Source organism: Sitodiplosis mosellana, unplaced genomic scaffold (assembly GCF_009176505.1).
Source record: "Sitodiplosis mosellana isolate CC-2019 unplaced genomic scaffold, AAFC_SMos_1.0 Smas_scaffold_2, whole genome shotgun sequence".
In the NCBI taxonomy this organism is placed as follows: domain Eukaryota; kingdom Metazoa; phylum Arthropoda; class Insecta; order Diptera; family Cecidomyiidae; genus Sitodiplosis; species Sitodiplosis mosellana.
In genome coordinates this window covers 1,415,192-1,440,672 of record NW_022595245.1, presented here as the reverse complement: position 1 = coordinate 1,440,672, position 25,481 = coordinate 1,415,192, and the positions used below count along the sequence as shown (strand labels likewise).

The following is a 25,481-nucleotide window of genomic DNA, read 5'->3' as shown; positions in this document are numbered from 1 at the left end:
TGTAAAACTAAATGGCGAACATTCTCGTCTCTGCACATTTCTTATGGACTATATATACTTTGTGGTGACACAGTGGCAGAATTGTTGACAAATAACAGTAAATGAACAAAACGAAAATCTCATTCCATCAATAAATAGCTGGCAAATGCGTTAGAACAACACGACACATGAAAAATATCGGATATATTTATTTGATATTTGAAATTTATATAAATAAATTTATGTGCAACCAACCTCTGGTGATAACGAACACTTTTGAAAAACATCTGATGATTTTGACGGATGCAGTTTATCAGCGCCGTAGCCAGAAAAAAAATTGGAGGGTGCAAAATCGAAATTTTTCTTTTGTTGCACCTTTGAAACCCGATTTTGCATCCGATTTTGTTGCACCTTTGAAATTTTTGGAGGGTGCAATGCACCCATTGCGCCGGCCTGGCTACGGCGTTGCAGTTTATATTGAAGAACTTGATTTCGAAATAGGGCAACCTTGAAATGAATGAATATTATCCTTTTAACTTAAATAACTTGCACTCAAAGAAGATATTCTTACATAACATATGTTCTTTGGGTGCGAATTTCGGATCGCGTATGCATTTTAAATGTAACGGTATTCAAGCTTGAAATTAAAAGCTTTGTAAAGCGGATGAAAAGCTTCAGAAATACTTTTGAGGTAAGTTTCTTTATTTGCAATTTGGAATCAAGGAAAGATTTATGTAATCGTCCAAATTTTAAAGAATTAGCAAAATGACATTGAAAAGGTAACAATTCAAAAAATCAGCGTATCTTGTTGCAAAATTCTTTTTATTAGTGGCATCAACAGTTATTCAATGAACTCTTTATAAAACACTTTCTGTGTACTGGTATTTTTCCTTTAATTGGCTTTTCAAATTGGATGGTATTTTTGATTTTTGTACCTTAAATTCAACCACGATGTTTGCACATTCATTCTGCACATAATAACTGCTTTGATTTGAATTCAAATTCAACAATATTTCTCTAATAGAATGCATGTGTCGTCCAAAATTGTGAGTGAACTCTCGTTCGATCGGGACGAAGCTACTGTCGAATGAGAGTATTTTGAAAACACCGACCACCTTATACGATGAATTTTCGTCAAAATCATTTTGATCAGCCACCAAAGATACAACCAAATTGTTGACGCTTTTTTCGATGTGTGCGCTCCATTTGACACCCTGCACAGTCTTGTTAGAAGAAACAGTTTCCCGGAATTGGCTAAGATTCTTCAATTTGAAATAAAGTTTTTCGTAAGTTCGAATTACTCCTGTAGGCGGTGTCGGTGAACGCGTATCCAGTGGCGTCATTGATAATTCAACATCAAAAGTAGCCTTTTTATCTTTCACATAATGGGATTGGAAATTCGATACACTCAAGAATTTCTCCGCACTGTACGAACTTTTCACATTTGAATATGATAAACTTTTCCAATTTTCCCCATGATCCAACCAATTTGCTTGGGTAGTAAGTAATATTATTGTAGCATCAATTTCAGTTGTCCAGTGGGGAGCGTTGACGATTGGAAATGCACTCAAGTTCATTTTAATGCCACCGTCACCCATGCAAATGTTAAAAGTCCAGTTTAAATCGTTCAGTGGAATTTTTGGGGATTCAACGCATTGCGAGTCGGTTAATTCGGTAACATCGATGTCAAATTGAAAGGCTCCAGCTAAATCGGCGATTTCGGCACATTCACCACCTTCTCCATTGCAGCGAAAACCCACATCATCATCGATGATACGGGCGTGGCTAGCAACAATGATAGCTAGAAAAAATTGAAAAATAAAATCTTTGTTAAAGATCACCAAAAAAAACAAAGAAAAATTAACAAAAATATTTGATTCTCGATTATTTGGACTAACTGAGTTCACATTTTGTAATATTCCAAGTTATACCTGAAAAACAGCCGGAAATCAAAGCTTATGTTGAGCTCTTCATCTTTCGACAGTTGTTATTACTTTGAATTCAAACATGAAATGATCCACGCTTTTATACAATTTAAGTAGGTAGTTCCAAATTGAAACGTATACGTTTGATAAAAACAAGCATTTGAGCTGCGCTTCTAATTCGATAGAAATCAATTCCCGAACCAATAACAAAGCTTGAAATTGACGATCATCAGAGCTCTTTACTGATGATTAATTTTAACCAATCAAAGCTATAAGCATCATCCGATGCCGATTCATCCGATATCACGTGTGTGATAAATAGCAGATCAAAGATACAAACAATTTTGATAACTAAACACAAAAGACACTTGAAACAAATCATGAAAGGTGCGTCAAGAGAATGGCACACTCTAATAGGATCACAGATAAGAAATAGAAGCAGCGAAAGTCATCAAATGAACAAAGGCAAGTGAATTAAAATCAATGAAAAATAAACCTCACATGATTGTCAAAATTATCGATAAAGCTAATGATGATTCATTTATGAAACAAATGACACGAAGTCATGGATCTAGAAAAATATACTTTCATTGATATTGAAATCTATCAAGATAAATAAAAACCACTAACAGTCCACTACGTGGACAATTATCAAGTAATGAGAAAGAAATTGAGCAAAAATCAAACGAGATGAAAAAAAAACTTGAAAAAGAGCAACCTCAAAATGAATATGAAATAATAACGAGCAAATGGTATTTTCTTTCAACTTCAGCAGCTTCCGTTCCAAGAATATATTCTCATATAACAAATACATGTTTTTTGAGTGCACACTGTACATTTCAAATTGAGTCGTTATGTAACGAATTTCAACTATAAGGATATCCAAGCTGAATTTTCAAAGCTTTATAAAGAGAATGAAAAGCTTCAAGAATACTTTGAAGTAATTTTTTTTTAGTTTTAGGGAAAAACAGTTGAATCACATATTCCAAGAAGAAAAAAGTTTTAATTTCAACCAAACAGCTTCAATCCATCTCGTCAGTGAGTGGTGTGCAATTTGCGCAAATAGTAGCTGCAGTTCCCGGAATATCGGTAATTAAAAATATAAGCAGCCTGACGTAAACAGCTTGTAAAAATTTATTTTCGTTATTATTCTGTACGATGAGATTACTTTTCACCGTTGATTCCATACCTCGAGCATGCTTTTGTATCTTTGCCAAAAATGGTTCTGTACTAAGCTGAAAAAACTTAGCTAACAATTTAAAATACATTGCGCCCCGCAAGCCATCTAGATGGCGCCACAAGAAAATTTGGTTCTTATACGAGGTGTATGCTCAAGATATGGTTGATTCATGTTAAATACTGAATATAAAATGTATTTCGTCTAGCTATTTCGCAGAATAGCTCAAAGAAAAAATCCAACTGTGTAATGAAAAACACTGCAGATTTATTTGCGAACAAAGAAAGCATAACATCACTCAGCTCATAAATGCTTTAACGACCAAATGAATCCTTTAACAATTTTGCCCATGATTTCAAAGAAATGATGGGTTTTTGGCTGCATTTCTAATATTAAATATTAAGATGATAATATTTGCTAAGTGAAGGCAGCAGCTTCATCAACATGAAAATAAAGCGAAATTGCACTTGAATCATGCAAATGTTATGTATCAGCTCAGTTTCACAGAAGCAATTTAAGCTGATGCTGACATAGCCACCGGCTTTGTACAACACTTTCTTTTCACTCTTTCTCCATACCTCTATCTGTCCCTCTCGCGATGCATCAGCATAAACAAAAGACGTTATACTCTCTATATGGATCGTATGGATGCTAATGAAGCTGAATAAAGCACTGTATAGCATAGGACAATGGTCCCATAAAACCGTCTTTTTTTCTTTGATATCAGCAATTTTCGAGAAAATAATCTACATTGATTTAGCCCAATTTACAAAAGACAACATTCTCAATGCATGTCACAAACAATGACGAACTCCTATGAGAAATGAAAAAAGCACACGGAACAATAATACTGAGTGCTTGTTTACTATTTAATCGCTGTTGTGGCGCGTGCAATGAAGTACGTTAGCAAAACTCAAGCATATTGTAGAGCTACGTGAACAAATGAGCGAGTAATAAACCATCTCCATTTAGTTTATATCGGAACCCACAAGTTGAGAGCAGCTTTGAAATGTTAACGGTTTGCAAGGCTAATAAAACGGAAAATTTGACATTGTCTATGGACCATATGAATTCTAAAAATAGTTTCAACATTTGTGTGATATTTTTATGGTTATCTTTATTTGGTTCACAAACCATATGAGCCAGTGCATGGCTCTTGAATAAAAATGAAATTTTATTACTAAACATTTGAAATATGTTTTGAGTTTTTTTTAGCTTTTTGAATTAAACACGAGAATAATTCAACTTTTTTTTCCATTACCAAAGTGAAAATTCTGTCCAAGGGGATCGTTTTTACGGTTGATTCCATTTGGTTTCAGGATTTCAATTAAATTGCAAGCTGCAACCTGCAACTTGATGCTGATGAGTTTGACATGAGCGCTAACTGGTACGTGTGTTCATATTGCGTAGCACGGAGTCCTGTTGAAAAGGAGTCATTTTCCATGTCGTTCTAAGATTATACTTTCGATTCATTGGAACATTAGTATTTATTTGAACATGAATTTTTATTTCGCTCACGGCGCCAATGTTTTGAGCAATTTAACATTAGTAACAATCAATTGAATTCAAGGGACACTTGTTGATTTTTGATTGAATAATTGATTCTCGTTCCATCCGGAGCAATTTGAAATCAGAATGTCCGAAAATCCTTCTCATTTTGAAGAGATAACATTTTAATTTCCCACTAATTCAACACCATGTGTCTTAATACAACGAACAGGTTTATGATAGCTGAAAGTGACCACATTTTGTGGTAGACAGGTTCAAGCTCGTCTTAATAATTGAAACCAATGTTTACAATTGGTTCTGATGCGTGTATAAAGTTTGCTCACACACATGAGCACTCAACCGTCTCCATATTTAGCTGCTGCCAAAACCCGTGGAATGATGAAACAGCGAACGTCGAAAAACCAACACATTGACGCATGTTGTTGAGTACGAAGCATTCGCGAAAACGGCAGACTCATAGCTGAGTTACTGGGTTGAACACATAACATTCGCAAGAAGCGTTCAGTCCCGGATTGACTGTCGTTTGAATCAGAGATTTAACAAACCGGTACACAATATTCGCTCTGTGTCGTGATTTTGCCTTTGCGTACGCCGTTTTTTTTTCTCTTCTTCTTTGCGCCACACATAATTCGGAGGAGAGAAAAATTCATTCGAGATTTTCTTTGAACATAAGACGAAATTCAAAGATTATCAAAAAGTGAATTAGATGAAAGTGATTTGAGATCAGGTAGTGAAAAACATTTCTGGACGGATAAGGTTTTGGTTTTTAGTTACGAGAAAGATATAAAAAACAGTGTAGTGAAAACGGAGATATAATCCAACAGATTGCAAAGAAAAAACAGTCAACTATTTGAAGAGAAAAAAAAATCTTGTGCACAGAACGGAATGAAAATATCATTCAGTTGAAAGATCGAAATGTAAGAATGGAAAATACGTATACGAAATGCTTTTTTTCCCTTGTTCATTCTGGCCACAGCGAAAAGAAAAGAAAATGGCCAAAATCAGAGAAAGTCTAAGATGTGAGATGGAACTTTTTCAGAGCTGAAAAAAAACACACACATAGCAGTTTGTGTGTTACAGGCAGGCACATCGTATACATGGATGTGAATCGCATCGAATTCCCTGATAACAGAGGCACCTTTGCCGTTACCGAAAAATACCGAAAACGTACAAAGAGGATAATAAAAGATTTTCTCGCACACATGGTTCGGTCGTTCGCATTTTTTATTCAACGAATTCCAGTTTTGCTATTCGCTCTCGCTCTCTCAGTGTGTGATCTCTACGTATGAAGAGGGTGCGTTTGTGACTGACTCGTTTGTGTTGTATTTGCTTATGTATGTGATTTTGAAATGTTCTCAACGAGAAAAAGCAATGAATGGGAAAGAAAAAAAGCCACATGAACAGAGAATTTTCTCTCCGACTTAGGTCTTGAAAATCATTCATTTCTTCAATTTCATTCATTTCTTCCTCTCTTCTCTTTGCCTCTGATTATTATCACACAAATTCAAAATCGGAATAACGCGTGCTGATTGCCTGAAATGCCAAAATCGCATACAGCATTTGGGGCATGTGGTGGGATTCGGTGTATACTCAATCGAAACGGATGGCTAGATATCGCATTGGTTGGGCTTTAGTTAAAATTTCAGCACACATTTACAGGAATTGAAATTAATTGCCCATGGAATTATGGAGTGTCGTTCACATTTTGGAAATGTGAATTCCAAAAACCGTTGAATATTCTGCACACACACACACACACGTTCTGGTGTTCGGTGTGTGTCCAGATCGACAATTTGTTAGAGTGTTGTCATTTCAGCTTAACGCATTCAACCTGAAATATTTTAGGCCAAAATACGTCCGAAAAAGTAAACCCGATATATGTATATGTGTGTATACGGGTGACACAGCTCGAATAGAGAGGCAAGGCAATCAAATACGAATTTTTATTTCGGTGCTTGGGATTGTGTGTCGTTTAAAAAAAAAATAATATGGATTAGAACGATAACGGAAAATTGTTTGTGTTTTTTTTTGTCTACGCTACCAGCTGCTTTTGGATTCGATGAAATAGGCTTTCAATTCAATTTCATTGTGGAATTAATTTTTTTCTCTCTTCTACCCTGTTTTGGTTTTGCTATACTGGTGCGTTTTTCAGAAGAAAAAAAAATAGAAAAAAGGTTACACAGAACTAATGCAATCATCTAATCATCTTAAGCTGTATCCTCTTTCATGAATCTACCCATTTATATATGTTGTGTTATCATCGCGAAAACTTTTTTCCCTTCCGAAAACAGAAAAGATGAGAAAAGCATTCTCTTCTCTCATTCTGTCACTCTCTCACCCACTCTCTCTCTCGCTCTTTTCGTGTTGTTGCTTTCTCTGTCAATATTTTTACTAAAACGATTAACTTTTTCCCTATCATATCAACTTTTTTCCTCGTTTGTTTCATTGCTTGAACGTTGTCGTATTTCGGTCGATTTTCAGCTCAGCCGTTTCTTTCCACTATTTAACTTTTACGAATATATATGTTCGATGCCTTTTCCATTTGAATTATTTGCTGATGTTGTGTGTTAGCAAAGGCAATGTAAAAGCCCAAAGTGAAGAAAATTGCGAAGAAAAACGCATAGAGAGAAACAAAACCGACCGACTAGAGAGCTTAAAGAATCAACTACCATTTGAGTGTGGAATGTTTGCTGCTGCTGCTGTTTAAAATGGTGCGCGTACGCACACAATATCTCTTATTTTCGATGAATGGCACCGACCATTTGTGTGTATTCTCACATGCCATTGTGGCACTGAGAGTACATGTTCTCGACGGTTGAGCCGAATTTTGAGATGCTGTCGTTTCATTTCGTGTCTCTTCTTCTCTGTATCTCTCTCTACCTCACACACTCCATCTCGCTCACTCCCGCTTTGGGAGCACAGAGAGCGCACACAAAGTCTTAATGGGGACCACATTATGAATTTCGCCAAACATAAAGTGGCGATGGCATTGTACGTACAAGCAGCGGTAACATTTTGCCAAGCCATAGCTCAGTCATCGTCGTCGTCCTCGTCGTCGTCGGTTTTATGTTTACATAAACCTAAAAATTCGAAACCATCCCCGAAAAAGCATTTAATACATTTTCCAAATTATTCAAGAGTTGTGTGAGATTTATACGGGAAAAATAAAAGGAACACACACAGAGACACATACATATTCAACGTACCGTTCACCGAGCAACCAGTTGAGAGAAAACACATAACAATGTCAGAGTATCAAGCAACCGAACCATATTACAAATGCCGTTCGCACGAGATAAACCCCGAGCTACTGTTTTTCAATATACACAATTCTTGTTCATTCTCTCGCTTTCTCTCTGTGCTGACAATTTTGTGTGTGTGTGTGTGTGTGTGTGTGTGTGTGTGCTTCTTCCGTGCAAAATGCCATGAATGGAAAATGAATCCAACTGAAGCGAACCGAACAAATGCGGCTGTACCAAACAAAAATACGAGAGAAAACACACATTAAATCTATGAGGAGAAGTGAAAGCAAATAATCGCATTTTAGGGAATTCATCGACAAACAATCTAAAAACGAACGAATGAGCGAGCGCTCATTCGCTTCACTCTCACTCAGCACGAAAAAAACCATTTGCTACGTATGAAAGTCCCTCGAAAAGTGTTTCCATTTTCATTTTGGCTTAATATCGCACAGATTTTCATTCGAAATCGTTGCATATTTAATGGTATTCAAAATAGTAAAAGTGAAATGCTTGCTTTCTCGTATAAGCTGCGTTAATTGGCCCATATTTTGCCATTAGTTTCACAATTTAATGTGCCATTTCATTTTCACATTCTTTATGCCACATTTGTGAGAAGAGAAAATCCTTTTTGGATGGTGGTTTCGATGGCGTTTTGACCATTTCGGTAGGGCATTGAGTGAAAAATTCGAAATCAATACGAAAATAAATTGGAAGTTTTCGGTGTATGTATTTGTGTATTCAAGAAACGGCTATGAATAAAATATGTGTGCTATCATTGAGATTTGCGTTTGTGTGTGTTCGTTCGGCGAAATAATCATGAAATTAGTAAATTAGGCGGTTTGAGAGCGATATATTCAACCATAAAATGTCCATATGCATTAGAGCACGTCGTCGTAATGTTTTGACTTCGATCCGAGATTCGGATTGTCGAGCTCACAAATGCGGCAGATCTCAGATTATATTCCTGTTTTTTTTTTCTGTCTTCCTTGATGTGTTTTCCATTACAGACACACGAAACCCAATGATTGCGAAAGCTCAATTTTTTTCCCTCGATATAGTTTGAGTGAGCGTGTGAGTCTGATCCATCTGATAATAATGGAGATAAGGAAATATGGCCGCGTTTTCTATCTCTAATTTTGGTTTATCTCTATCATCGCATCTAATATATCCATATTCACGTACTCATACGCACAGCCTTCAATATGCTTCAACTCGAAATCCAAGGAGCCGTACTTTGATATGAGAATTTGACAACGTATACAACCGAACAACATTAACCATATTCATAGCGAACATATGTGTGTGAGTGTATGTCGGCTGAATGGGAATCGATAGGCGAAAACACACACACACATAATGTATTTATTCGCAGCCCCATACGAATGCATATCAGTCAGTTGAACACATTTACTTGTAGCAGATAATCGGCTTGATTTATGTAATTTGACTTTGTTCGGTATGCGTGTGTATTTATGGTTTTTTTTTTGCTTTCTCTTTCGGTCAGCATTATTCCGGATTTTCAATACTCTTGACGTTTTCTTACTGGCTTTGCTAAGTGCCTTATTTTCGTCTTATAGATATCATCAAGTACAATATTTCCACTTTGCTTTGACCGATCAAAATGTGTCATCGAGTTTGCCTGTGCGCAAAAAAAACGCATTTCATGTTGCGAAAGAGAGATCTTGTTGGATATGTGATCCTAAGAAAACACCGTAACGTAAACACCTCGTATTATTATTTATAAAGCCAAAGTAGCCGCACATTTCGATTGACCGCCGGAGGACGGACGGATATAGCGAATTTTATTCTCTAGCTTACCGGCTGCAACTGAACTATAAATCTTATTCACTAACGAACACAACCGCAGCCCGACATTCAAACCATAAAACTCCATTCCGCATACCTTTCATATACTGAAACAGCTTACACCGAAATAGATGGGTCAATTTTCCAATAAACTGGCATAATCCATGCGGCGGGTTGCACGATAAATCATATTATTATAGAAAGCAAATATGCTGGAACTAATGAATTTGCTGAGAGCACCTGCTGGATTTACTTTTAATTTGCGCCAAACGTGGCGATCTATTCACTTTGCCAAGCGAATGAGAATGGGAGTGGAGAGACGGAGAAGATGTGAGAAAGCAAAACTAAAATTATTAAAGCGAAAAACCAACACATAACACACAGCTCGTTGACTTAACACATACCGAATGCAAAATGGTATTACATGGCGTATATGCGCTGCCGAAAATGTGTATCACATTATGAACAGGCGTGATTTCATATTTGCCTATTTATAAATTGTGTCGCATATGAGCTCATGTTTAAGACCCCGGCCGTTTGCCGTTTTATTCAAATCAAATTCAAGTGCATCAGCCACTCGTGCTCTCACTGCTTTCTAACTCACTTGCGTTCTCTCTCTCTATTTCTCACTCTCATAACCTCAGCTGCTTACTCGCTAAATTCAGTTTTACTGAAACTCATTTGCATGCCTAATTCAATGTAAACACTTGTGCACTAAGTTTTCGCCGTGGCATTTCGGTGGCACAAACGACTCGATGTGTACTTTCGCTCACAACCATCATTACAATCAAGTGCATGTGTGAAAACACTGAACATTACAAACAAACATTCTCTATCGAAAATAGTTCGAAAGGATGTCGGCGGCTGATTTTATTATTGTTTTCACTCCAATTAATGTGTACACATTTAAGTTGGTCGCTCTCGCTTGCTCTCGTTTTTTTCCGTTTTCTGCTTATTGTTCGCAGCAAAATAGTTTGAAAATTTTGCCATTTACACTAAGTGCTTTCAGATTATTATTGCGTTCGTGAAATGGATCGCGTCTGTCTCAGTATTCGATTAATTGTTATGGTAAAATGGTCGTTTTTTTGTGTGTGTGCAATAAGTGCCATAAAGAAGAGGATGGAACGAAAACACTTTTCCACACCAGTCGATGCTACACCGTACCTCGGATGCTAAATGCAGTACAGTCAATGTATAAACGCTGCGACTGTGGTGCTGCATCAGCAGAACATTCATTGTGAATCGGTTCGTTGATTGCGTTTAAAACATCGGCAGCAATTACGAAAAATACTCACTTTTTAATTGTTTTCCGAATGTTTCATCCACTTATACGGTTGCCAGTGAGTCTCGAAAATTGAAATTGCTGAAATAAAACTCGCTCACCAAATAGATATTTATCCTATACAAAAATAGCTTTTGGATGGAATGCGACACATTTCAATCTCTTATCAAGCAGTCATTAGTGTAGCTACCAGCAGGCAACGGCATCGCTTTCATTGTGTAAAGTGAAATGTTCTTATGAATGCAAATTTGCGGCCACTCCTTTTGGATTTGCCACTTGTTACAAGCGCATTTTTACGACGAGCACACTACAACTGCCGGAGAATGGCTTCCGTTGCATTTTGGCCACGAGAGTGATTTTGCGACGAGCGTTTTAACTTTGCCAGCCGCCATAATGCAAAAAAAGAATCCTAAGAGTGAATCTTCTTAAGAGTCTTACAAGTTCTATCTGGCTTACGGGTGAATAATGAGTGCAGTGGGTGATTAAATGACCAATTTCACCTAAGCTCGTTGTACACCTTTTATGCCATTGTTCCGAATTTGCAATTCAAATTACAGACACAAAAGCACCCAATAACGTCGCAGTATGCACTCATTTTCAACTGCAGTGTTGCATTGCAAATTTTCGGTAATATTCAATTAAAATTCACGAAGAGTTTCCTCTAAATGAGTCATTTAATTAAGTCGACACACGAATTCATCAAATCCTCCTTTTCGGACGGTAGACACACAGTAAAAAATAAAAGTCCACATCTAGCCGTTTTTTCAGCTAAAAACGCTTTCAGCCGATATTGCTGCTAGTAATTTGAGCTGCAGGCGAAATTCCGCTTATAATCTAGTCGGTTTTTCGTCTGAAACTCAATTTACTAGGCAAAATATAAGACTGGGCGCCTCTACCAGTCGAAAATCCGCCTAAGTGTGGACTTTTATTTTTTACTGTGCACAAGTCCAATAAATTTCATTCAAAGTGTAAATGAGTTACATAGTAAAATACGTATACAATTTGGCTTTACTGATTTATTCGATTTAGACGATGTGTCATTAAAATTCGTCACACACATAGCATAGCACAGTTCAGCCAAGAGAGAGAGAGAGAGCGAAATGTGCAAAGTAAATGTGATTATACTATTCTGCTTGGATGCAAACGTGTGAGCGAAAGAGGTAAATTGAGAATGAGGACACATTCCCAGTGTTTATATTGAATTTTGATCCGATGCAGCATTTCATTGTCTTTTGCAATACGATTGCATTATTAAAATTTTACAACCCTATTCAAAGTAAATACCAAAAACTCAAATAAATAGTGACACAATCTCATTTCGAACGACAATGACACACAGGCTTTTGATGTGCGCCGCTTTCCTGCCCGTCTGTACATTGTTTCACTTTTTGAACCCACACAATGTCAAATGCCATCACATCAAATTGAATCAACAACCACTTCTGCCGCAGACACATGACATTCATCACAATCCAAACAAATGATGCAAACTCTAAAATTAAATTCACAAATGAAAGCCCGGAACAGAAAATAAATAAATTGAACGCAATTTTTCGACGCAAAGAATTTTCGTGAAAAAAATATGACAAAAACATGAAGTGGCCTTTCATTTTCGAAACCACTTTATACACAGTTTGCTGTTCAATCCATGCTGGTTGGTCACATTTTTCTGTCAATTTTTTTCTCATTTCATTGCAATTTCCAATGCAATTGCTCCGCGTGGAAAATTGTTCAAAGTCAGCAGAAAGAATTCAAAAATATGCCGTTGGCCAATGAAAGTTACGGTTCGAATTTATAGTTTAATTAGGCCAAAGTAACAAATTCACTGAATATTTCATAAGATTCATTGCATTCGAGAAAAAAAAAAGTTGTTGCCATTCTGTTTTACCGCAGAAATTGTTCGACGATGTAGAAGAAAGTACTGGAAAAAATGTTGTAAACCAAATCCCAAATGGTTTTGCAATGTAAAACATAACTTTCAATTTTTTCCGTTTCACTAGTCCACAATGAATATGCTCGATAAGCGAAAGGAAAGAGAAAAAAATGCAGAATATTTAGTTGCCATAATTTCAATTTTCAGTTCCTGTTTCTCTTTTGAGTTATTCAATACTCGAAGCTGTGCAAACGAATAGATTACAATCGCATACTTCACATACGATGACACATACAGACTTGGCATTTTCAATGCTTCCGGAATGCAAACGGAAAAAACTTTTCCTTTCCGGCACTGCGGGGAGTTCGACTGAAAAACCAGCCTCAACGTTCAGCGGAACGAGGGAATGAGAAAGAATAAGAGGGAGAGAGAGAAAGCGTACACAGATAGTTTGTGCTCTCAGTTGTGCGAAAGAGTGAAACAGTGAAGCACAATTTTTAATTAAATTTTCAGCCTGATTGGAGCTACTTGGCCCCATCCAGAGTCGCCAGACTGTGTTTTTTTGTGTATCGAACAAAATCAAGCATTGAATATATTAAACGAAACTCATGAGAAAACCTCGGATTGATTCTATGAACGAAAACCAGGGAATAAATAAAGGAACGGAAACCGGAAACTAAAAACTCAAACCCCTTACGTGACAACGGATTAAAAACTCAATAGCTGATAGCAAATGGGATCGATAGAGAGAGAAAAAAATTGTTTCGAAAATACTGGCATCCAATTAGAGTAACTGATTGTTTCGGCATTGGACACTTGGGGCGCAAAAAAAGTTATCCATCGATAAGCCAAAAGTAATGTGCAGACAACGATGCAAACACAACAAATGAACAAAAAACACGGTATAAATGAGAAAAGTTCAACGGCATAAATCTGTTCATTGATTTCGATTCAGACGAGAGAAAGTAAGGGCAAACAAAAAATTGATTAATGATTGAGATTCGTTGTGTTTTTTTTCGCGAATGCAAACATTTTCATTTGAAGCTATGCTGCACTTATTGAGATACAACAATAGATTTATTATCTCAATCAGAACAACCATCGATTTCACGGGGTGAAAAGTTTTTTAAAGTTATTTTTCAAAGTTTTTCCTCCCCAAAGATTATCAGTAAATTTATATGTCATGGTGTTTGTTGTTGTCTGGATCGTTTGTTGGAATTGAGCACTTTTGTGTGTGTGTAAAATCAATTCGGTCACCGCGTTGGATCGGTTATCTTGATGAAGAGGTAGGAAAAGTAGTTACGGAAAGATGCCACATTTTGGGTCTTTCGCTTTCTGCTCGATTTATTTATGTAATTACCGAGTCCATGGGATTCTCTTGATATCTACCTATGGGTATCTATCTATAGAGGGATATCTTTAGTGTTGAAGTGTACATTTGATATCTAACTAGAGATTTGGCTTCAAACAGTTTTTCTCTATAGAGTAAACTTGTAGTATTGTACCCTCCTCTCGACGAAGGTGCATCAGGTGTATTTGTTGATGTAAAACGCGAAAAATCTGTTCTAATTTCACATCGCGTCGTTTTCATTTGTCTTTGTGTCACTAAAGCGTTTTAATTTATTTATTTGCAGTGCATTCGCTTAAAAGAGCCTTTCGGAACGAAGTACAAACCCAAATACGAGGTGCCAGCAAAATTCCATCCTACGAAATAATTGCGGCGAAACAAAAGTGTAGCAAACAATTTGAAAACCCAAAAACGTATCAAAATACAATTAAAGTGCAACTTTGCCTCGGCGCACGTGAATTTAATCCACTGTAATACCGCGCCGCTCTCTCTCTCTCTCTCACACGGAAATATCAGTTAAATCACGAAGATTGCAAAACCGGGGAAAATAGTACAAAAGCTCCGGAAACATTTTAAAATCAAATACTCTACTGTCGAGAAAAGAGAAACAGCGCAGAAAAAAACAAAATCCCGTGGAATAGTTGTGGCAAAAATTGTTCGGTTCAGCTCGTCCATTTTCATTGAGCTATGCATTTGGATGCAATAAATTCATTGGTGTGAGAAAAAGTGGTGAGAGTGAGTGAGTGTGTGTGATGTATGTGAGTTATAGATTTGCTGCAGTGGATAAGTTTCACTTGGTGTTTGAGTAATCCGGTGCGTTTTGCTTATTTCATTTTGTGGTTATTTGGAAGTCTGATGGTTATGTAGCCAGTCGCCGTTATCTCACCGAACACGTTGATGTATTTTTAATTCGTTCGGTTTACCTCGAAAATTAAACGATTTCAACAACTGTGGAACGAAACCGAGAGAGCGAGACCGCTGTGTGCAATTCGTATCGTATGAATTGGGTATGAGCATTGAAGGTGTTTTCGATGTACAGTGGGAAGTTTACGGTGAGTTTGCATTGGATATATTTACCTTGCCATGTGCGCGTATCTGTCGTACTTTTTTCTTGCCACGAGAGCAAGAGCTTAATTTATGATTCTAGTGAGAGGGAAAAAAATGGAGTACCACATTCAATATTTAACGTTTTAATTAAAATTTTAAATTTGCTCACTTTGCCGGAATTAAAACACGAGTTTATTTCCGACCGAGAAAAACGCATCACTACATAAATTCATGCTGCAACCTGTGTAGCCTGCAGGAGTGGCACTAGTAACTTTATGCAAGAAAAAATGCAAGCTTTTAATTTGAATAAAATCGCATTGCATATGAACGAATGTGTTGGACGAATTCATTTCTCTATTTTGAATGGCAAACACACACAAAAACGCACTCGTTTTACAAATGGGAAAACACACTATGCTGATAAAAATGACGGAAAGTGAATGCCAAAATACCGAGAATCGAACAAGAAAATTGTCATGATCCGTTTGTATGAATTGAAATAAAGGGGCTATCGAAAAGTAAATTTTCGACACCGCATAAATTTGTTCCACGTTTTTTCTCGCTTTATCGTTGTGTGTGTTTTTGCAGCAGCAAAAACAAATTTCGCGTGGAATTTCGTTTGAATAGAGGAGACTGAAAAAACATAGAAAAAATTGCAGAGCGAAAAAAACAAATCATGATAAATTCTCTTTTCCATGGTACTATAGCTCAGCAAACAAACTGGAAATTCAGAATAAATAGTTTCAAAATTCGTGCGAATTGTTGTTGCAGTGAAAAAGCATCGTAAACACCAACAATCGATGGCTGTTAAAGTGCATGGCGCTCTGCCGTTGAAATTCAGCTTAGAGATTTCGTGCTCGCGTGTTATTTCGTCGTAATTAATAAAGCTCTTGTACAGCAACTCTATCGAAATATCCGACCATTTGGTAGAAAAATCGTAGCCAACCAAGTATTGTATATCCAAACGGGATACAGTATCGAATTTGGAAACAAATTGGGTGGTGTACACAAATGTTTACCCATCCAAGTCAATCGGAACCATGGCTAAACACCAATTGGATATATACCATACACATCATACGATGACACTGATATACGAAACATTTTCAATTTGAACGTTGGAAGCCGAGAAACCATTGGCACAAACAAGGGATAAAGCGCAAAATACTCCGTCAATATTTGTTGGATCAGACGCGATGATCGATTTTTGTTGTCGCTTTCACTCACCAACATTTATAACGATGAGCTAGATAAATACACGTGCAAAAAAGTTTGGGTATTTATTTCAAAATTGATTCTGTACGGGGAAAAAGGGCACTGTATCTTGTCGCCACACGAACACAACAGGTAGAGCGAATGAAGCTACTTTCTTTAGTGTGCGCATGGCGTTTTTCTATACGCTCTCTACCGACTGAGGAACGGAAATTTCGCCATCATATTTGATTTCAATAGATCTATATTATTAATTTACATTCTTTGAAGCGGAAAAAGCGGAAGCGTCAAAAGAAACGCTCATTTGAAATTCATGGAAATTCAATTGCCGATGTCAATATCCGGTTGATTGACATGATATGCATATAACTTGAACACAAACCACACTTCAATCGCATCAATGTGCTCGTTCTCATGTTCGTTTTTGTTGGGAAAATGTTGCCATTGCGCTTGGAACTGGCATTTTGGCAATGAGTCCAAATTCTCTGAATTGACTATCATTGACGCGCGCTCGAGCTACTGCAATGCCAATATTGACTGTCGTCTCTTCCGTTCTCTAAGTCGATTCGAGAAATTCATTTCAATCTCGTTCCGTTGGTTTTTTTTTCGTTGGTACTCTATCTCTGTCGCAAATCCATCATGTCAACTTTGATTAACCCAATCGTTTAAGTCTTACATGCAAAGCAACGATTTATGCAAACACTCCGTGCCAAAAAGCTGCTCTGTGACACCCTTAACTCATCGCATGAAAAATCATGCGACAGACAAATGAAGGTTCTTCATTGCTAAAGCATCTCGCATCTAAATCCGGGCACACACACACACACAAAGCGGCCGAGATGGCGTCTGATTTTTCGGTTTTCAAATTGACGATGTCAAGTCTGGGAGAGTGAGAGAGCGAACAAGCAAATTATATAAAAGCATTTTGAAATGACAATTTCTATTGCTTTTTGGGGCCTGCCTTTATTTCCATTATTGCTCGTTTTTAGCCCCAGTGCATTTTTTCCCCTGTTTTTCGATTGAACTTTGGCTGCTGCTGCCGCTATCCCGCCACCGTACATTAAGAAGAAGCGGAAAAAAAGCAAGCAAATCCTCATGAATATCTTATGACACAATGTTGATGATACACATATATTGATTTGATCGTTGTCATCTCATATTACATCGCATTAACTTCCTCAACTTTTGCCGCTCTGCCGCTCTGCCGCTCTGCCGCTCCCTTTTGTGCTTGGCATGAGGTAGCAGGAGAGAGAGCCGCAGCAAGGGAACAACAACAACAACCATTCGCGATAGAATCTAATATGTACTTGTGCTTGAATCGCATTGCTGCCGTTGTCACACACATCGACTGCAGAACGAGTGTGCGCTCAGACATTTGCCCAAAAGCGGCACAGAGCAACAACAGCAGAAAAAAGACATACACTATTGTAAATGCAGTACAAATCGACAAGAAAACAACCCCTCATTTGGTTTTTGCCGAGTGCAAGAATCCAGCTACTACATTCGGTTCTTTTCTCTCTTCAGCAGGAGCACAAATCTAAATCACTAAATTGACGAAATGAAATGGCTTCATGTTTTGCTTTCAATGCGAAGCGCCAAGGGGCTTACGTTGGAATGTGTCACTTGGTAAATGTGAACATATGGCCAAGTCGGTGTTCTAACTAAAAACAACACAAAGAAAAATATTTTCGTTTTACATCATAAATTTTTTGCGTATTTCTTTCGATTCAATGCCTAAGGAAACATTTTTGGAAAACACTCGAAAATGTAGTCGAAACATGATTGTGTCTACTTTAAATCAGATGAGTAACCAAAGAACGAGATTATCTTTGAAAATTAACAAACGAAACTTGGTAATCTGGCCCATTCCGAATAACATTGGCTAACCAGAACCAGATGCGGAAATGGGAGTCGCAAAGAGCGAGTAAAAAAAACAACAACAACAACTATCGTCTTTGTCTTTGAACAGATGCGATGATTCCGATGAGGAAAAATCCCAGAGCATCCACCGTGTCGTTGACTAAAAATAGTTCAGGAACATCTCGAGTGATCGACAGAACACAGAAACCAGAGTCGATTTTGCCGCATTTCAATTTAGTAAATAATCCCACTTTGATACTTTAGTTCGTGTGTGTATGTGTGTATCGTACAGTGTTTTTAAGCTAAAAAAACGTCTATAAAAGCTCTCACTTGGCATGTATATCCGCGATATGTGGCCCCTTTGCGAATGTCGAAATCTGACGAAAAAATTATTTTGATTTTATCGTGCGCTTTTGCCGAGCGACAAAAGGCAATACAGAAAGAGAAAAAAACATACAGGCATAGGCATCGGCTGGAGTCAGTGGTGCACATGAGTTTATTAAATGGATCGTTTGATGAAAACATAGTGAGCAGACGAGGAGCGATGAATGACGAGTGAAGATAAACCTCGAAATGGAATTTGTTATTCAACAATAAAAAAGAGGTGTAATCAAATCCAGCCGGAGTGAATGGGAGAAATGGAGACAGCCAGATAAAGAGGGAAGAAGAAAGTGGAAGACGAGTGTTCAGTTGAAAAGTGCAGAGTTCAATTCATTCGACAGTATGTTGAAAGTTTTGTTATATTGACGTCAAGATTGGCACGTTCAATCGTTGGTTGTTCGAGCAAAGATTTAAATGATGCGTGTGTCAATCTCAGCATGTTTGCATTTAACCTCCGCCATCTCTTCGTTTCACTTTCGTCCCGATTTTACACACGCACCGACTGTGTGCGCCGTACCACAACCCGAACAACAATCTGATTTATCAAAAACCAAATTCAGAGAAAGTATTTAACGCAGTCTGTCAGCAAGCAGCTTAAAACTATACAAAACATCGTATCGCGCCCGAAATAAATAAAGTCACTTCGTTTGCAAAAATGAATTTAAATGTAAATTTTGTCTCGTTTCCTGAGCACAACGTCAGAATAAAGTACATTACTGCGGCAGCATTGTGCCAACATTGCCGTCGATGTGTGCGGGGAAAGTTGTGCAAGGCACGATGACGTCATCAGCCAAGACGGCTGCCTCACTGTGTGTGTGTATAGAGAACGTTGCTTGACTTTCTCTATTTGCAAATGCGTAGTCTTTGCGCAAAAAAGCATGGAATATCTTATTCAAATTGCATGTTAACGGAAATACATGCAATGAAATTCATTTTTAATATACAATAAATCTAACCAAGTCAGCCACCACTGCGTTTTATTGCGGAATTATTCCCATTTCGCTGGTTTGTGTGTTTTTCTCTCGTCTTTGTGTGTCGATTTAGTGCCAAGAATGTATACAATCCCTGATCGGATGAACAGCGAATTGCATTCTCGCCACAGACGAATATATTCATTATCGTTATAGAGCCAAAGCCAAGGAAGAGAGAGCACGATAATCATGTAAAACAAAGCCACAGTCATTGAGTTTTATGGGTGCTTTTTCATTTCTCCACAATTTTCACCCGCTGCTCGCCCGCATATCACTATCAAATCGCACCAAATATGAATAATACCGACAACTATTTGCTTGTTTGCAGGCGGAATAGATTCGGTAATAAAACCGAATTTTTATTTCTTACTCGTTCTGCAAAAAGCCCATGGCTCACCACGCACTACATAGTGCAACCACTGGATATGATTATTATTGAATATTGGATTAACTAATTTTGAATGCGGTTACAAATTTTTAAGTGGCTATAACTTTTGTGCCGCTTACATATTTTTTTTCCCTTCATGTCATGAGTTTTCAAGGCAATTGATGTGCAATAAAAGTTGTACCGAACGAATTTCACTCTGTTTTAAATTGTTTTTTTTTGAATTTTTACTCCGGTTTCTGGGGACAGAAAAAAAACGGAGTAAACGCAACGAAGAAAATGATTTTATCCATCGGAAATAGTCAAAAGAAAAATAAAGGGATTCGTGTGAGTACTTTTTCATTAACACGATTTTTTCTCTCTCCTTTGTAAAGCCACTTTTGTCAGAGGTCGATAAGAAATAAGATTGCAAGACAAAGTAGAAGAAGTTCTGGTACCCTTTAGAATTACCAACTTTTCTGCAATAAATAAGAAGTTTTCGTTTCTTATTACTTCTTCAAAATTAGATATATTTCTGGGAGGACAAAATAAAACTGCATTCATTTTGATAACAAAATGTTCTACCAATTCTTAATGCTATGTCAACATTTTAATGCAGAATAATTCGAATAAAAACTTGATTCCTGATTGTTGCTTAATTACGGAAAATTCAATGGAATATTCAAATTAAGCGCTCTCATTAGATTATCCACTTACTTGCTATTTCATAAAAAGGATTTTTGGTCAATTTTACCGAAATAAGAGAAAAGGCGAATGGAGAAAGCCGTGAATTTGACCAAATTTGCACATTTATTGTGTGCGTGCATTTACTGAATGTGCATGAAAATAAATCAAGTTGGCAGGCAACATGCTCCATAATTCAATATGGTGTTGCATTTCGTAGACTATTTCGCAACATAACTGCACGGAAACGGAAACTCCGAGCGGATTTAATGTTATTAAAATAGCTAAAATATTAAACATTGGACAAAAGTGAATTTTGTAATGTCGTGGCTGTAATTCTGTAATGTCGGATAAAATAACATTGTAAGTTGGAAAACATAACCGCAGTTACATATTCTCTGTTTTCCTTTCAAAACCTATCTATCTCTCTTGTTCGCTTCAGTTTCTGGACGGAGATAGAATTGTTTTTTTCCCATTTTTTTCTTTTTGATTACAATAAGTTTTCGCTCACAGCTCGTATGCAGTGAGCGGTTTGAAAGAGAAAAAGAAAATGACTGGCATAAGAATGCGAGAATTCGATGGAGGGCAAGAGAATGTGAGAAAAAAGAGAGCAAGAGAGATATAGGGAATGGACGAAGAAGAGAAACATATATAGAGGGAAAGACTGCTAGCAAAAACGTTCGAACGAAGCGTTGAAAAGAAGTGGCGACAAAGAATCCAAATGAAAGCAAAAAACAGCGATGAACAGCATAAACTTTCGCTTTCATTTGATAGTTGTTGTTCGTAGCAAGTTCGTATTGTTTAATCGAAAACACTTTGTGGTTTCAAGTTTACATCTGCGCCAGCCGAACAACGCCCAACTGAGAGCAATTTGAAATAAATATTACAATATTTGATCCCGACGCTCACTGGAATGGGGTTGGATTTTTTCTTCGTTCACTGCCCAGACTTAAGTAAAGCGATGGTGAGCGTTTCTCGATTCTCGAGTCTCTCGACTGACAAACCACTTCGTACAAGAAGTTGATCTAATTTTTTTTCGGGTGTTTGAGAGTCTTGTTGTCATGTGTGTTTTATACCAAGTCGTTTAATGCGGTTGGACCATTACAAAATGGTTTTTTTGTAGTTTTGTAGTTTTGTCGCTTTTTCCAGTTTTCTATTACAACCAAAAATGTTCTTCGCTTAACATATCTTCAAAAAAAAGTTGTTCTGTTTTCGGTTAATTCCACTGAACGATTACAAACAAATCATGGTAAATCGTGTAAACGGCACTCATTAGAATGTAAAAATGACAAAATATGAACGGGCGACAAAAGTCCCTTATATATAAAATACTATGCTCATGTTCCGCCCATTCTATTGCAAAACCGAAACATACACATTCACCACATTATATGATCATTTCAGATTTTTAGCACTACATGAAATGTAGAGCTACTAATCTGGTTTTTTTCGTCTTAATACTTTTTGACTACTGAAACAAATTATGGTGAATTTGAATTTTATGCTCATATTTTCTATTCAATTTAAACCAGAAGCAGTGTCTTTCAAAAAAGAAATTTAACTAAGATCTTGTAATTCATTATTGCGATAACTGAGAAAATCTTTTTTCTGTACCTACTTTGTTGTAAATATATATGCTTCGTACTATGCTTTTAATCCATAGTGTTATTAAAAGGGACGACTTTTAATGATATATTAATGGAAAGTTACTTTGATGAAATACATTTACACATGTAGTGCGCAAATAAGTCGCTTCGCTCCACTCTGCGGTTTTCTTTTATCTCTCCCTTGTGTCACAAGTTGTAGGTGTTTTGCGTTTGCCACTTTGCGCATTTGATTTCGCTGATGATGAAGTTGTACGCATTTTTTGTGTTTGTGTCTGGAGAGGAACCTCATCATGTTTTCCATTTAAAGGCTCTTTAGGAAAATCATTGTTTGGCATAAAGTGAAGAAATCATTGTTTTTATCACTTTGAATGACTTTCGACAAGCGCTCCCATATAGATATATCGGATGGAACGCTTTTTTTAAAACATTTTCGGGAGATAACGTCTTAAATTTAATGCAAGAGCAGAAAAAAGAAACACACGTACAAACACAGTGCGTATATTGAATGCGACACAAAAGATAAGAATGGAAATCATAGAACAAATAGAAGCAACAAAGTATATGTAGAATCATCATGGCAACGTGACTGATAATAATTTTACTTCTCTCTGTGTGTCTCTGTGTCTCTGTTTTTTTCAATCACAATTCTGTCTTGTTATTGGAAGGCTTTGAGAAGTAAATAATGCAAAAGAAATATCATTCAGGCCCTTGTCGATGGCACACAAGATGAAAAAGAAGAAGAAGGAGAAAAATAATAACGACTGACATAACTAAAGCACGGATACAAGAGACTTCGTTCGGCGTACATATTCTCGGACAAAACGTGCCGAACGGATAAGCTATACTGCTCAGATATTCATTCCGATTCATTTATTTTCTTTTATATTCCAATAAATTTGGCTTTTGTTCCGTTTCTGTTCCATTTCCAGTTGCAGCGAGTGCTCGCGTGGTACAGTGGTTATTTTTCGTTGATCGCACACACACACATCTTGTTTTTTTCTATTTGCCAGAAACAAAAACGGAAACATAATGGTCGTCCGAATCAGACAGTTGGCCCAAATGTGGAAACGGAGAATGAGAAGAACAAAAGGACGAAGAAGAAAGAATGAATGAAAGAATGAAAGAAAAAAGAGAATTTATGTATACGGCCCGTGCTGGAATTTGAAGTATAATTTTATTGACTTCGATCGCTCCCCTCGATTCGAACCAAAAAATGGAACGAGAAATGACGAAATTACCAGAGATACAAAGCTTGATGAGACATCTTTACGCAATGCTTCATAAATCGTAGCCATATAATTTCAGTCACACCTTGACACACACACACACACACACACACACACACACACACACACATACATACACATACACACACAAACGCGCACGCACAAAAGCCAAAAATTTATGAATCGCCCCATTTTCGGCTCAATTAAATCGCATCAAATCCAATATCGTCGAAATAAGTCATCGACTGTCGACGATGGCCAAACTAATAATCAATGAGGTGAAAATGATTGCGCTCTTGATGAAGCAAAAAGTGTGGACAAGTTTTCCCCCTCCGAAAGAAAATGTAATCAAAAACATATTGCTATGTTAACGAGAGGCAATTGCGAGTTCCAATATGGGACTGCTGCCTAAGAACCAGATGGAAATTACATTCAAAATCAACCAACTTTCTACAAAAAAACTCTCCTGATTTATTTACATTCACAGAAAAAATCAATTTAAACAGAAAAAGTATTGAAAAACAACTTTATTCACGTGATTTTGGTCGTTTTGAATGAGCTGTTACAAAAATAAACGTCATTTTCTTTTTACATTGCCCTTGCGTCATTTTCTTTTTACGTTTTTTTTTCGCTCTAATTGAAACATATGTCAAGATTAATATTTGAAAGTAATCGGCACAGCAAACTTACCGAAAAGATGTTGCAACAGCCAGCAAGAAAATAGACGGGTAAATAACTTAGAGTTAGCAGAAAAATCTCCCTCTCTATCTCATTTATTCTTTCAAAAATATCTCACTTGGATACATGTGTACAGCACGATGAATTTTTCTTGCTGCATTTAGCGTATTTTTGGCAACGCAGCACGTATCCTAGATTTGTAGCTTTTTCTTTGGGATAAATGTTCATTCCAAGTGGTATATATGAATGGGCAAGCGGAATAATGAAACGTAATTCTGTTTTTAAATGAAGTGCCTCTGAGAAAATTTTTCAGTAAAAAAGCCCCACAAAAATATTGTCTGATAAAAATTTGTATGAAAATCTTATTCAGACAATATTTTTGTGGGGCTTTTTTACTGAAAAATTTTCTCAGAGGCACTTCATTTAAAAACAGAATTACGTTTCATTATTCCGCTTGCCCATTCATATTTCCAAGCATTTTCCTTTTGAAAATTGAAAATGAATAAATCGCGTTCGAATTCTCCACTCGATTCGGTATTGCCACGAATTCAAAAGAATCTAATTTAATGACGTTCAAAATCGAGCAAAAGATTGAACGTATGCAAACGAGATTATAAAAGAGAAAAAAAATGCCACGTTTCTAAAGATCGAATGAGTCTGCTCTGTTGTTGTGCATTCGTTCCGTCTGAGCTTGAAATCGTGCGTATCTCAAGTTGAGATTCTCAACTGAAGATTTTTTTCCCTCTCAAACTAGTCGCAAAATCCAGTCCTTTTGCTAGTCGCCTATCCTTGGACTTGCTGTTTGCGATACTCGACGCAAACAGATAGAGAGAACAAACAAAATTCTCATTGAATGCCCCCTTATGAATACATGAATACTATAGATCTGGAATCGGCTACAAATGCTTCGAAACTAGTTGTATTGATTGATTTGTATTTGATTGTGCATAATTTTTTGGTTTTGCGTCGATTTATCATCGTTCGACGACCGAATGGTTTGACGATGGTTTGCTCAAGCGAACAGATGTTGCGTGTTCGATAAAAGCATTTTTCATTTTGCTATCGATTTCGAACGAGATTCAATGGGACGATGGATTTAGGACATTCGGAAGGGACGAGTGAATTTTGAATGAAAAAAAAAAGACAAAATTGAACTAGAGACGAGAATCTGTTGACGTATTATGATTATCTTGGCTTTTTTCCTTCATAAATTCGTCTCTTTCATGACAAAATCCGTTTAAAATGGAAAATGCAACATTATGATGAATGAAGTCGCAGCGCATTAAGCTCTTTTGCTGTGTGCAGTGAAT

General features: G+C 37.0%; 1 protein-coding gene across 8 annotated transcripts in view; it reads left to right on the top strand.

The window, feature by feature from the left end:
• The first annotated feature begins 5,060 nt into the window (after positions 1 to 5,060).
• The window catches only part of LOC129565384 (inactive dipeptidyl peptidase 10), an 84,562-nt gene continuing 64,141 nt past the window's right edge, over positions 5,061 to 25,481 (top strand). For 2 of the 8 annotated variants that reach the window (XM_055440216.1, XM_055440220.1), the window contains exons 1-2: positions 5,077 to 5,507; positions 14,428 to 15,193. The gene's annotated coding sequence lies outside the window, so the exon portion shown is untranslated. Of the gene's footprint in view, positions 5,508 to 14,062; positions 14,080 to 14,427; positions 15,194 to 25,481 lie in introns of those variants that run through there. The other 6 variants (XM_055440213.1, XM_055440212.1, XM_055440218.1 and 3 more) reach the window with 6 other exon arrangements.